Here is a 14,518-nt window from a genome sequence, read left to right as displayed (position 1 = left end):
TTAGTTTTTCTGACTTGACACTAACTAGAGTCATCTGGAAAGAGGGAACTTCAACTGAGGAGGCTTCCTTCCCATCAAATTGACCCCTTGGCAAATTTATGGGCTATTTTCTTGATTGACAGTTGATGTTGGAGGGCCCATCCCACTGAGGGTGGTGCTAATCCTGGATTTGGTCCTGACTTCTTTCAGTGATCCACTGTGATTGGGACATGTAACCCAATAAATTCTCATCCCCCATCCAAATAAGTTGGAATAAAATGGGTGGAGTCATAGGTAAAGAAAATATCTCTGGCAGCTGCTTTCATGACTCAAATGAAACAAGTGAGATTTCACATGGTTCATGTCTCTGCAGCCTCCTTCAATCCATTCCAGAGCAGCCACAGGGGCATGCCAATAAATTCAGCCTGTGAGGCTACAGTGCCACGAAGAACAGGTAAATAGACAAGGCAGGGGGTGGAGGAGGACAGGTGACACAAAGGCCACAAAGCTGACTCCTCATAAAGTACTTGAAGGACCACCGTCCCTGCTCCATGTTATAGCTACAGGGCGGCAGGCGTGTCGGCACGGGTGACCACCTCATCCCATTTAACTGAGGATGGGCAGCTCAGCGGAGCTGGGACCATCTTCCTCTCTCTTAGACTTCAGACTGAGGAAATCATCCAAAGAGGAAGAGAGAAACACATGTCAAGTCACCGAGTCTGAGGAGAACAAGTGGGGACAGAGGTGGAGACACTGCCCGGACCCTTGGCTCTGGTTTCTTATGAATCTTTCTGAGAGCCAGCTGGGATAACTGTCCTTAGATTCTTCAGTCCTCAGAGGATTAGGCCGGGATCCTCACAGATACGCACCCGATAAACAAGTGTATTTACATGTTGCCTGCTTGGTTTGGTGAATACTTTGATCTCCTCCCTTCTTGCCCCCAGTTAGTTCACTAATGGCAAAGGTGACGTGACTCGTCCTGAATCGTTCCACTTCCACGGGCCAAGTGCCGGGATTCCAGTGTGAACCACCGTGCCTGCCTTGCTTTCTTTCATTTTAAGGCGACAATTCCCTTCAAGGTAGTCTATTTGTTCACAGGAGTTTACGATCTCTCTAGAGATTCCTAAGAAGGTCCTGCTGACCAGAGACAAGTCACCAAGAGCAGCTCCATTTATTAGCCAGCCTCTGCTTGGCAATGCCTTACACAGTTTTCTGGAGCTTTCCTTGATCTTGCCTGTAACATAAAATAGTTTTAAAAAAAATGGTGCCAAGATGTTTCTGAATGGAAACTCCATCTGCCCTTGGAAAAACTGTCTACGTGGATTCATGGTTTCCATGAGTAACAACAGCCACTGAATATCCAAAATTTATGTTTCTTTTGCCAAGTTTCCACGGGTGGTGCAAAAGAGACCCGTAGGACCTTATTCCTGGCCATCACCCTTTAGCACAGCACAGGAGGGAGAACCTTGAGGCCCGTTGCCTTGTTTCTCTGACTAGCAGGTGGATCTGTGGACTCTGTGTTATCACATGTGTCTGAAATGGGGGATGACTAACAAGCAAGAGGAGGATTCTAGTGGAACTAGCTCACAAAGGAAATGTGGCCGAGCCTGACAGTGAATAGTGATTATTATAGAACCCAGTCCTCAAGCAAAGCAGCCTGCTTTTGAAAGATAGGGAGCAGGTCTGTTGAATCCCCTCAGAAGGAGGAGGTTCAGAGAGATAGTGGATGTTCCTTTGTGATTCCATACACAGACACACAGACACACAGACACACACACTCCACCACCCCGTCCCTGTTCTTCCCAGACAGCTGTATGCAATTCTACCCCAACCGCTCAGGCTCTCCGAGGTGCTATCCCACAGTCTATGGAGGGCTATGGGGAAGCCATCATCCACACTGGGTGAAGACTTCCTTAGAGATCTCCACACTGCTGTAAGCAGCCTCTCACCCACGCTCTGTAAGGAAGCCCAGATGATCTCACTGGTTGTCCTCAGGGTAAACTTAGATGAAATCCCACTTTAGTTTGTCATCAGGGCCTTATAGGGACGGGGTAGACATTGTTCATATCTCCTGGGGAAGGAATATTTGAAACAGGAAGTAGAGACAACAAAATGGGGAGTTCATGATTATCCTCAAGCTATCAGGTAACTATAGAAGAAGAAAACTAAAAATGTGTTTACCCAGCCCCCTCCCCCACCCTGCCTCTTGGGGTCTGAATATGCGTTTATTTCTTCTCTAGGATAGTTTGTCTGATTTGTTTGTTTGTTTTAAAATGCTGGTTGAATTGTAACCATACAAATGTTTGCTGATAGATCCAGGTGCCTCCTTGCTGTGTTTAGAGGTGCTGACTTCGTAGTGTTGACACGGGATTCCTTTCATATTGTGGTCCAGTCTGGCTCCGGAGACCACAAGGAAGCATCCTTGCAAAGCATCCTGTTATCATTAGACTTCGCCACAGAGCTCTTCTTCTGTCCTCTCACCAGCTTCTCCTCCAGCTTCTGGGTTAGCTTGTTCACACCCAGCAGTGTCACCGTCTTCCTGATGTTCTTGGGAACTGCTGGAGACACGGGAAGATGGATGGCCGGAGAGCTTGACAGCACTGGGTTCAGAGTCTTTGAGGACTGGAACCTCTCACCTCCTGCAGGTTCTCCTGCAAGATGTGCAGGTTAGCACCCAATACCTGGGCTCCTAGCCAAGTATTGATACAGGATATGATTGTGGAGATCTCTCAGTCACATCACTAGGGAAGCCTCTAGGTAAAGCTTGTGCAGCCAAGAATCCATCTTGATTTCTAGGCACAGCAGCACCACCACCACTCAGATGGCAGAGCCTTCCTGAAGATACTGAGGCAGGACCCATCGGGCACTGTTCACCTGGTAGGTGTTTCCAGAAAAGTGGCTGTGGCTCCTATAGGTTTTGTGACCTTAAGAACCTTACCAGTCAGCAGTTGAAAAGAATAAACTCTTACATTGTACACACAATATGGACACATCTCAGATGCATTACACTAAAGAAAGAAGATAGGTTTAAAGAAGCAGATTCCGTTTGAATGTTCTAGAAAAGTCAAACTGTTGGGTCTGCAAACAGATGCCCTGCTCTCAGAAGCTGGGGCAAGAAGGAATTGAAGATGAAGTTGGAACACACTAGCAGATTCTGTGCCTTGATCTTGGCAGTGGGATGTAACTTTGGAGCCTATAGGTGGCCACGGTATTGGCCACTAAAGGCAGAAATTTTATAGATGTGATTTTTGTGATGGTTGGTTTTAGTTTTCAATTTGACACAACACAGAATCACTTGGGAAGTGGGTCTCTGGCTATGTAGAGGGTAGGATGTTCTTGATTTCATTCATCAAGTTTGGAAGACCTGTCTACTGTGGGCAGCACCTTTCTGGAGGCAAGGGTCCTAGACTGCATGAGCAAAGACAGCGAGCTGAACCCCAGCATGCACATGAGCTCATCACTCCCTGCCCTTAACTGTGGCTGCGATGTGCCTGCAGCGGATGTGACGTGCCAGCAGCGGATGTGATGTGCCTGCAGCAGATGTGACGTGTCTGCTGCGGACGTGAAATATCTGCTGCGGACGTGACGTACCTGCTACTGATGTGACGTACCTGCTGCAGATATGACATGCCTGCTGCAGACATGACGTGTCTGCTGCGGATGTGACGTGCCTGCTGCAGATATGACATGCCTGCTGCAGATGTGACGTGCCTGCTGCAGATGTGACATGCCTGCTGCAGATGTGACGTGCCTGCTGCAGACATGACGTGTCTGCTGTGGACATGACGTACCTGCTTCGGATGTGACGTGCCTGCTGCAGACGAGACATGTCTGTTGTGGATGTGACGTGCCTGCTGCGGATGTGAAGTGCCTGCTGCGGATGTGATGTGTCTACTGTGGATGTCACATGCCTGGCTATTTCAAGTTCTTACTACTTTGATTTCCCCACAATGGTAGAGCATAACCCGGAACTGTGAACCAGATAAACCTTTTTTTCCTGTAATTTGCTTTTGTAGGGGTATTTTATCACCAACAAGAAGCAAAGCTAAGACAGGGTGTGTGTGTGTGTATGTGTGTGTGTGTGTGTGTGTGTGTGTGTGTGTGTGAGAGAGAGAGAGAGAGAGAGAGAGAGAGAGAGAGAGACAGAGACAGAGAGAGAGACAGAGACAGAGACAGAGAGCATGCGCGCGTGCTTTCTTTCCCAAATTCTGACTTTCAGACACATACATATACTACATATAACAGCACAGTGTCCCAAGAGGCCTTCTCAGACAAGAGTTTGGCAACCAGGCCTCAGATTCTATCTTGCAAAACCTTCTAGACTCATAATCTTGGATAAGCCAGTATGTATAACCCTAACATTTCCTTACATTTTGAAATAAGGTATCTCCTTTGTTACAAAAGAACAACAAAAGCCTGTCTTTAAAAGAAGAACCTTGCCAGGAGCCACTGCATTTCGGGATGGGGGGAAAATGCTGGTGTGCTGCATTTGGGCATGTGGATTTGGAGGTTAAAGGACCAACTTGAATTCACTCCTCTGGGGCAATCCACTGTGATGTTTGAGACAAAGTCTCTCATCAGCCTGGAGCTTAATGATTAGACTGAACTGGCTGGTGATGGAGGCCCAGGGATCCACCTGCCTTTGTCTCCCCAGTGCTTGGATTACAAATTTACGCCACCATGCTTAGCTTTTTTTTTTTTTTAAACATGGGTGCCAGAGATCAAGCCTCTACCCACTGAGCCATTTCCCTAGTCCCTAACTCAATTATAAAAGCATGGTCCAAAGCAATACTACTTCCTTTTCCCCCAGGTGAGCTGACAGTTTTCTCCCCTTCTTTGAGCTCTGTTGGCCTCCTCTACAAAAGGAGGGCAGGAACTCAATCTCCCTCCTGGGCCTGTTGTAAGAAACAGTTCCTCAAAGTACCCAGCAAAGTGCCTGGCTCGCAGGAAGCCCTGGGGAGCACTGACTGTGATTATACAGCCATCAGCAACATCATTACCAGGCCTGACTGGCAGGGCTTTAAGCCTTTTATCACAAACGGACATGGGTAGGAACAGAGCCCCTTTGTGTGGGCCCAGCCAAGCTCTGGGGAAGGCCAGCAAGGGAGTGTCCACAGTAAATGTGCTGGGACCACAAAGAGCTAGGAAGGGTCCCACGGACAGCCCTTTTTGTTTACGCAGGCAAACCTTTTATCTGCCTCCCAGCGCAGCGCTGCCAGGATAGCCGGGTCAGAAGTTCACATAATAAACAACTTTAGCATTCAGAACATGCTCCCATCCAGTCCTGGGTGCTGTTGCTGGGGCTCTCACAGTGGAAGGCTGCTATTCTTGAACCAGGCGTGGTGATGCATGTCTGAAACTCCAGCACTTAGAATGCACACACAAAACATCGAATGGGTTGAAGATTTTCCAGCCTGTGGTATTACTGGAAGGTACACAGCCTATAGGATATACAGATTAATGTTGCAAGCTCAGGTTAGGAAGCCCATCGTCTGAGATTAGTGGCTTGGCACCTCACAGGGGATCAGGGTCACACTGAGCCACACACCAAAGCCTTGGGCCCAGCACTGAACAGAAAACAGGGCCATGATCCCTTAGGAGTCACTCTGGTGGCAAGCAGTCCTTCCTCTGAATCCAGGCCCAGGGAAGCAACCAGAGCTATTTCAAGAAGGCTTCTAGAAGTCCTCAAAAAATTAGAAGTAGTCTTGGCACAGTGATCACACACACACACACACACACACACACCTTTAATCCCAGCATGTAGGAAGCAGGGGCATGAAGATCTCTGAGAGTGTGAGGCCAGTTTGGTCCGCTCAACAAGTTCAAGGCAAGCTAGAGCTACATAATGAGACTGTGTCTTGAAGGGGGAAGAAAAGTAATAATGGAATGTTGTGTGGTTCATCTACGTCACTCCTGAGTATCTATAGGCCTGCATTCACTATAGCCAGCTTAGTGCCTAGCAGTTGATTTAAAAGCAAAGAAAATGTAGTATACAAATATTCAGAGTTATTCAGGCATACAAAACAAATAAAGCATCTATTTTTAGGAAAATTGATGGAGCTAAACATTTCAGTACGTGAAATAAGCCAGACACTCAAAGTCAAATACCCATGTTCTCTCCTATAGGCGGTGCATTTATTAGACAGGCCTTCATATAGGAACAGAGCCAACAGAATGAATACGTGCTATGAAAAGACCTTCACGGGACTAGAGAGATGGCTCAGTGGTTAAGAGCACCAACTGCTCTTCTAGAGGTTCTGAGTTCAACTCCCAGCAACCACATGGCAGCTCACAACCCTCTGTAATGGGATCTGATAACCTGTTCTGGTGTGTCTGAAGACAGCTACAGTGTACTCACATACATAAAATAAATAAATAAATCTTTGAAAAAGAAAAAAAAGAAAAGAAAAGACCTTCACAAGACTCGTTTACAAAGGCTGGGTCATCCAACAATGGCCGGCTGCACGTTGGAGGTGCTGAGAACCTAACCAGGTGGCTCAGTCCACCAGCTCAGGCTGGAGCTGAAGGCCTGGTGGATTCTTCAGGAACTGTTGGTCTTCAGTCCATGTTGGAAGGCCAAAGAAGCTGGAGTCTGATAGCCCTGCAAGACATGACAGGACCAGCAATCTAAACAGGCCAGACACTGTCACCAGCAAGAGACTCAGGCAGGCAGGCAGCTCAGGCTTCTTTTATTTTATCATTATTTTTTGAGTCAGGGCCTCCTTATGTAGCCGGCCTGCAGCTAGCTATGCAGACCAAGCTGGTCTGGAACTCCTGCCTCTGCTTTCCAAGTGCTAGGAGTGGCCGGGCAGTGGTGGTGCATGCCTTTAATCCCAGCACTTGGGAGGCAGAGGCAGGTGGATTTCTGAGCCAGCCTGGTCTACAGAGTGAGTTCCAGGACAGCTAGGGCTATACAGAGAAACCCTGTCTTGAAAAAACCAAAACCAAACCACATCAAAACAAACAAACAAACAAACAAACAAAAACCCTAAGTGCTAGGAATGAAAGTGTGTTACACCACACCCAGCCTCCTAGCAGATTCTTAACTACAGACAAACCAAAGCTCTGGAAGGCAGAATGGGACCTGGAATGTGTGGTGGTTTGAATAGTTTTGGCCCGCATAGATTCATGTTTTTGAATGTTAGGCCCACAGGGAATGGCATTACTAGGAGGTGTGGCCTTGTTGGAGTGGGCGTGGCCTTGTTGGAGTGACCACTGTGGGGGTGGGCTTTGAGGTCTCCTATGCTTAAGCTCCACCCAGTGTGGAATCAGTCTCCTTCTGGCTGCTTGCAGATCATGTTGTAGAACTCTCCTCCAGCACCATGCCTGCCTGCACACTGCCATGCTTCCTGCTATAATGATAATGGACTAAACCTCTGGAACTGTAAGCCAGTCTCAATTAAATGCTATCCTTTATAAGGTTCCCTTGGTCTCTTCACAGCAATGAAGACTGTAAGACAACTGTAAGACAGGGTGACTACCCTGGTAGAGGTGGGATTCTGATGCTTTTCAAATGGAGAGCTGCCTGGGCCAGATACACAGAGAGACATTGTTTCAAAACAAACAAACCAAACCGAGCTGAAATGAAGAGAAACAAAAGACTCTATAAGTAAGCGACTTAAAAATAAGGAGTGGGCAGGACACAGAGGCTTGCTTCTTTCTGTGACAGCATTCCAAAGCTCCCCAAAAGCTTGGTTTCTTTTTTCCTGGTGTCTTCTTTCCTCTGCCTAGCCTCCCTCTCATTCTGGTTTGAGAGGCCACGGGTCTGCTCCCGCAGCACCTAGACTCCACGTGTCTCCGTGTGTGTCACCTCCTGGTGTTTTCTAACCCTGTCTGCCTGGGCTCTTCCAGACATCCCAAGTACCATCTGGTTAGTCTCCTGGGTGCTGGCATTTAGCAGGAACTAGCTCACAGCACTGCCCAAGAACCATGGAATAAATGAATAAATTTGGTTCTGGGCTCCATCACTTCCTGTCAGAACTCAAGTGAAACAACCCAGCCTGTCGTCTCAGCCACGTGTCCCTCCTGCCCACACTGTTCTCGCCTGTGCAGTCGCAGAGTCTTAGACACTCTGCTAAGGGGTGACTTAGGTGGGGGCAGTGAAAGTGAGACATTTCCCACCCTTTCCCCAACCAGGTGATGCCTGAGCACCAAGATCCCAGTTAAGCAACGAATGTGGCAGATAGATAGCCTTAGCCACAATCCTTCCTTATCCCTGGATGTTTTTTGTTAGTTTGTCTGGTTGTCAACTGGTCGGTTGAGACAGGTGTTCACTATGCAGTCCAGGTGGTTTGAATGAGAACCACCACCTTTCCGCCACTTCTGCATAGGCTCACCCCCACCACCACCACCCCATCACCCCTGCATAGGCTCACCACCCCCCACGACCCCTGCATAGGCTCAGCGCCCCCTGCATAGACTCACCATCCCCCTACCACCCCTGCATAGGCTCACCACCACCACCACCCCTGCATAGGCTCATCACCCCACCACCCCTGCATAGGCTCACCACCACCCCATCACCCCTGCATAGGCTCACTACCACCCCATCACCCCTGCATAGGCTCACCCCCCTACTACCACCCTGCATAGGCTCACCACCCCCACTACCCCTGCATAGGCTCACCACCACCCCTACCATCCCTGCATAGGCTCACCACCACCACCACCCCTGCATAGACTCACCACCCTACCACCCCTGCATAGGCTCACCACCACCACCACCCCTGCATAGACCCACCACCCCACCACCCCTGCATAGGCTCACCCCCCACCACCCCTGCATAGGCTCCCCACCTTCCCACCACCCCTGCATAGGCTCACCACCCCATCACCCCTGCATAGGCTCACCCCACCCCCCACCCCTGCATAGGCTCACCACCACCCCCACCACCCCTGCATAGATTCATGATTTGTGCTCTTTGTCTCTAACTGGTGGCGCTGTTTTGAAAGGTTGTGGACTGCATAGGAAGCGGTGCCTTGCTGAAGGAAGTGGGTCACTGTGGGTGAATGTGTGTGTAAGACAGGGGTCAACTTCATGTATCTTCCTTGCTGACTCTCATTTATTATATTATTATTATTATTTTATTTAGACAGCATCTCTTACTGAGATAAACCTGGAGCTCACTGATTGGTTAGACTGTCTGGCTAGTGAATGCTGAGGACCGCCCCCATATCCCTGCATTCCCCAGACTGGGTTAAAGACTTACCCTGCCTTGCTTCACTCTTTTTGTAATTTACTTTTTATTTTATGTATGTGAATGTTTTCCCTACTTGTATGTATGTATTTGTATCTACCACTTATGCGCCTGGTTCCTGAGGGGGCCAGAGAGGGTAACGGAGCTGATGGGACTAGAGTGACAGATGGTTGAAAGCCACCATGTAGACACTGGGATTGGAAACCACGCCCTCTGCAAGGGCAGCCATTGCTGGTACCACGGAGTCAACATCTCTCTGCCCTTCTTGCTCGGCTTTTTATGTGAGTGCTGGGGATACAAACTCAAGCCCTGTGTCTTCACACGTGTGCACACACAGGCTGACCGCATGCATGCACACATCACAAGTGGTTTATCAACTGAACGATCTCTGCAGCAACCCATTGTCTCTTTGAGTTTGCTGGGATCCTGAATTCCTTCCAGTCCTTCTAGCTGGAAGTCCCTCTCTTAAAGACCACAGATTAGTGTGTGACTGGAGTCTCCCTGGAGCCTTGGCTGACCCCATGGAAGGTTGAGATACAGTCCAGCGAAGTGTAGCTCAGATAGATCCCAGACTTCACAAGACTGGAGCCACAAGGTGATCAATGCATTATTGGGGGAATGAAACATAAAGGAGATCAGATGTTAACTAACCTCTCACCGGCTCCTGCTTTACAATAGGCAGACTGCTCACTGTGGGCTTTTAATCATCTTCGAGATCAAAACCATGGACCAGAAACAAATATTAGACATTCTAATTCCAAGAGAAGAATATAGGTGGCTGGGTTTTGTTTGTTTTGTCTTCCTCTAGAAAGAGAAATAAGCAACCATTTAGGCTCTCCTGTCTTCCCTCTGGAATCACGGATTTAGCAGAAATTCACTTCTTTACATATGGTCTTATGGAAGGCTGCATATACCCTCTTATGCACATTACACATGTATGAACATGCAGGTATGTGTGCCCATGCATACATACACATGTATGAACATGCAGGTATGTGTGCCCATGCATACATACACATGTATGAACATGCAAGGTATGTGTGCCCATGCATACATACACATTAGAGGTCATGTGTTGACCTTGGATGTTTTTTTCTATCTCTCTTCAACTGTTTTTTGGTTGTTGTTTTTGTTTGTTTGTTTTTGAGACAGAGCCTCTCACTAAAACTAAAGTTTGCTATTTCAGCTAGACTCACCGCTGTTACAGAGGACCTGAGTTTGTTCCTGGTACCCATGTTGGACAGATTACAACCACCTGTAACTCCAGCTCCGGGAGACCCAAAGCCCTCTTCTGGCTGTGCAAGGCACCTGCATACACATGACATACACACATACCTACGCCTACCCCACCTCCACACAAATGCTTTATGAAAGACATCTAAATAGAAATGTTCGTGGTAGTTTTGTTGTTGTTACATAGGTAGCTGCCAAAGGCATCTGGAGACTTGAACCCACACTTCTCGATTTCAGATCCTATATCTACCACATTAGTATCAGAATGACCTTGAGAAAATTATTAACCCTTTATCCCCCAGTTTCTTATTAATAATAGACCTGCATTAATAATTATAAGGGTCCTGATGCTGTGGGCTATTTACAAAGATCTAGTGAAATAATCCACATAAAAGTCTTCTCATTGTCTCTAGCTTATAGCAGGGGTTCAGTAAATACTGCCATCACTATCTCCACCAATAGAGAGTTCCAACCGAGATGCATGGAAGAAGAAAATGACTTGTTATGGTGCACTCAGATCGAGCTACCTGAGAGCAGGGAGTGTGTGTTTTAACCCTCATTGCAGGGCATTGGCCTTACATCTGGAGCCAGGATGAACCACATGAAGGGTCTTCAGAATAAATGAAGTTATCTGCAGTGTTTTAACTTGTAAGGATTTGTGGGAAGTGTGTGCAACAGAGTTCTATTTGTGTAGGCAGGGAAGATGCCTTCCAGACAATGCACTTGATTATCCAGCCACAGTTAAAACGTGGGGAGCATCCCGACTGCTAATGGCTCTGGATGCTTATGCTTGCACGATTTCATTGGAAGCTGCCTAGAACTGGGGCTGTTCATGTGCTAGTCTTGCCGCTGTATCTGTCGAGTTTCTGTCTCGTCTTACCCCGCCTTCCCCACGGGTCTGGAATTCTTTATGTTGCTATAGCTGAACTGGACACTTTATAAACCAGAGGTTTGTTCGGCTGACAGTACTGGTGCTTAGGAGCGTCCGAATAACATGGTACTGGTGTGTTGGCAAGGGTTTCCTGGCTGTGTGTTACACTATGCAGAAGAAACAGACACAAATCTAGCAAAAGAGATAAACTCTATTGGAAAAACCTCACTTTACAATAAACTAGCCTCCTGAGATCTAACTCACTGACAAACTCAAATCAGTTCCTTCCAAGGTCCCATGACCTAAGCCCCACCTCTTAAGGAATCCACCCGTGATGCTGTGACATGGGGCACACAAACAGTTGAAGAAAACATCTGAGCTGTCTCCAACCATAGCAGACATCTGCCAGCTGTTGTTCTGGGACATGATAGGATCTAGCACATACATGATCACAATATTGGATTTCGAATCTTCACCCCCTCCCCCAACCCCATGTCCACTTAATTTGAACTAGCATCTGCTTAGCCTCAAATTTACGATTTTCCCAGTTAAGCCTTTAAAGTGCTGAGATTGCAGGCACATTCTGTCTCACCACACTGAGCTGTCTTCTCACTTTTAAAAAGATTATTTTTTATTAATTAATTGCATGCACGTGCGTGTGTGGGGAGACCAGAAGAGGGCATCAAGTTCCTACAACCTGAGTTATTAGTGGTTGCAAGTCACCAACAGGGTGCTGAGAAATGACCTTGGGTGTTCTGTAAGAGCCGCATACACTCTGATCTTCTGAGCCATCTCTCTAGCTCCTAAGTACTTTCATGTTAAGTGTGCCAGTCACTTTTCTATTGCTGTGACAAAACACCACAGCCAAGGTGACCCATAGAAGAAAGCATTTATTTTGACTTGCAGTTCCAGAGGGAAAGAGTCCACCATCATGGGAGACATGGCTGCAAGTAGCAGCTGTGTGGCAGGAGTGGGGAGCTGAGACATCGCCATTGGCCCAAAGCAGGGAGAGGGACCTAGGCCTGGGTGAGGCTACAGACTCTCCACACCGACCCTTAGTGTCATATTTCCTCCAGCAAGGCCACACCCCTAAACATCCCAAAACAGTGTGACGGACCAGAGACCAAGTGTTCAAATGCCTGTGTCTGTGGCATAGACTTCTCAGTCAACCACCGCAAAGTTTTGGTGCTGAACTACCGTCACGTGACTGCACACCCTGTCTGAACTACCTGCGATGTATTTTTCGGGACTCAGGCTTAGCCATCCGGACTGAGTGGGAAGAACATGATATCCGAACGGAAGTACTGAACGGTAGGCATGCTGCAGGGACCGGCGCTGTTCAAAGCCTGCCTTCGCCCTGGCTGCTGCTGTTCTCAGCGAGATAAAGATCCTCGGGCTTGGGGGCCTTCTCTCCTCGAGGCTGCCAGGGAAAGCATCTGTTTGTGTGGGTGACAGACATGGCAGGGACTCGGACAGGATTTTAATTGTGTGTCTCAGAGACAGACTGTATTTATTCATGGGTTTGTGTCATATTGTTGAGTCATCGGGAGACTGTGTGGAACACAACGGCGGTGCCGTGATACTTGGCGCAGAGACAAAGCTCAGGGGTCGAGGGCCTGCTCTCAGCGAGGACGGGCTCTGCTCTCGCTTCTTATGCATTACTTGTGTGTCAGCATCCTTTAACATCTTTTACTTATATAGTTGCTCTTGGGTTTTAGCTGTTATATTTTAAATTTAATGTTTTAGCTTTTTGTGCGTGTCCCCCCCCCCCACGTTATTAGCGTGCCTGTTGAGGTGAGAGGACAACTTCCGGTATCATGCCCTCTTCTGTTATGTGGGTCCCAGGGATCAAACTCTGATCGCCAGCCTTGGTGGCAAGTGCCTTTACCTGCTGAACCATTTTGCTGGCCCTTAGTTTATTTTTTTATTCTTTGATGGTTGCATATATGTTTATATTTTGTATACAATTTTTTATAATTTATATATTAAATATAAATATATATTTATAATTGTATTCCTTCTCATTCAGACTACTCTTTCTATTCCCCTCTTGTGCTGAAATCCTTATTTACAATCTGCCCCTTCTTTGTGCATGCATTACCCACTGCCATTAAGTAGGGCTACTGTGTCAGCACAGGTAGGAGGTCATTTACTGGAGCAACGTGTCACTCACTGAGTAAAACGACACTTGCCTTATTTATTTATTTACTTACTTAGATGAGACTGGGTTTTACGTAGCCTAGTCTGCCTTCAAACTCACTATATAGCTAAAGATAACCTTGAACTTCCAGTACTCTGTCTCCAAGTCCTAAATTCTGGGATTACAGGTGTGTACCACCACTGAGCTGTGTCCCCAGACCCCTCTTAATGATTTCTAACGTTTCCCATGAAGTCTACTTTAAATACAGCTCTAGATTATTGCATAGAATTGTTATGGAGTACCAAATGTTAGTGTGTGTGTGTGTGTGTGTGTGTGTGTGTGTGTGTGTGTAGGGTATCTATGTGCATGCACAGGGAGGTCAGGGGTTGATGTTAGTTGTCTCATTTTAAGAGGGTTTGGTGGTAAACCTGGACCTCACTAGCTAGGTTAGCCTGGCAGGTGAATATGCTTTAGGGACCCATCTGTCTCTGTTTCCTCTCCCCAGTGTCGGGGTTACAGACCACAGGGCCCACTTTTTATATGGGTTCTGGGGATCTGAACTCAGGTCCCAACACTTGCCCCAGCTCAATGCATATTATTTTGCTTTTTTTGAAACAGAGTTGTGGGGCTAGAGAGACAGCTTCAGTGGTTACGAGCACTGGCTGTTCTTCCAATGATCCTAAGTTCAATTCTGTTAGGATTCTGTCTAAGCTCCACCCCACAGTTACCTGGCTGTTGCCAGGTAGGCCTGGCCTACTATAAAGAGGGCAGCTCAGCCCCTCCTCCTTCTCTCTTACATCTCTTGCCTCTCTTACTCTCTCAGGGCCTCTGCTGCTCTGCCTTTCTCTGCCTCTACTACCCCTTTAACTCCCACTCCATGGCTTGAATAAACTCTATTCTAAACTATACCGTCTTGTGTCTGGTCCCTCAGGAGGAAGGGATGCCTCAGTATGGGCCCACTGAGGCACACCCTTCCCCTACACCGACTCAGAATGTATCCTCCAACCTTTTTCTCTTTTTATGATCACAACAAATTCCCAGCCACCACACTGTTTCTCACAGCCATCTGTAATGGGATCTGACGCCCTCTTCTGTCAT

Source organism: Apodemus sylvaticus, chromosome 1 (assembly GCF_947179515.1).
Source record: "Apodemus sylvaticus chromosome 1, mApoSyl1.1, whole genome shotgun sequence".
In the NCBI taxonomy this organism is placed as follows: Eukaryota; Metazoa; Chordata; class Mammalia; order Rodentia; family Muridae; genus Apodemus; species Apodemus sylvaticus.
This window is presented reverse-complemented; position numbering follows the sequence as displayed.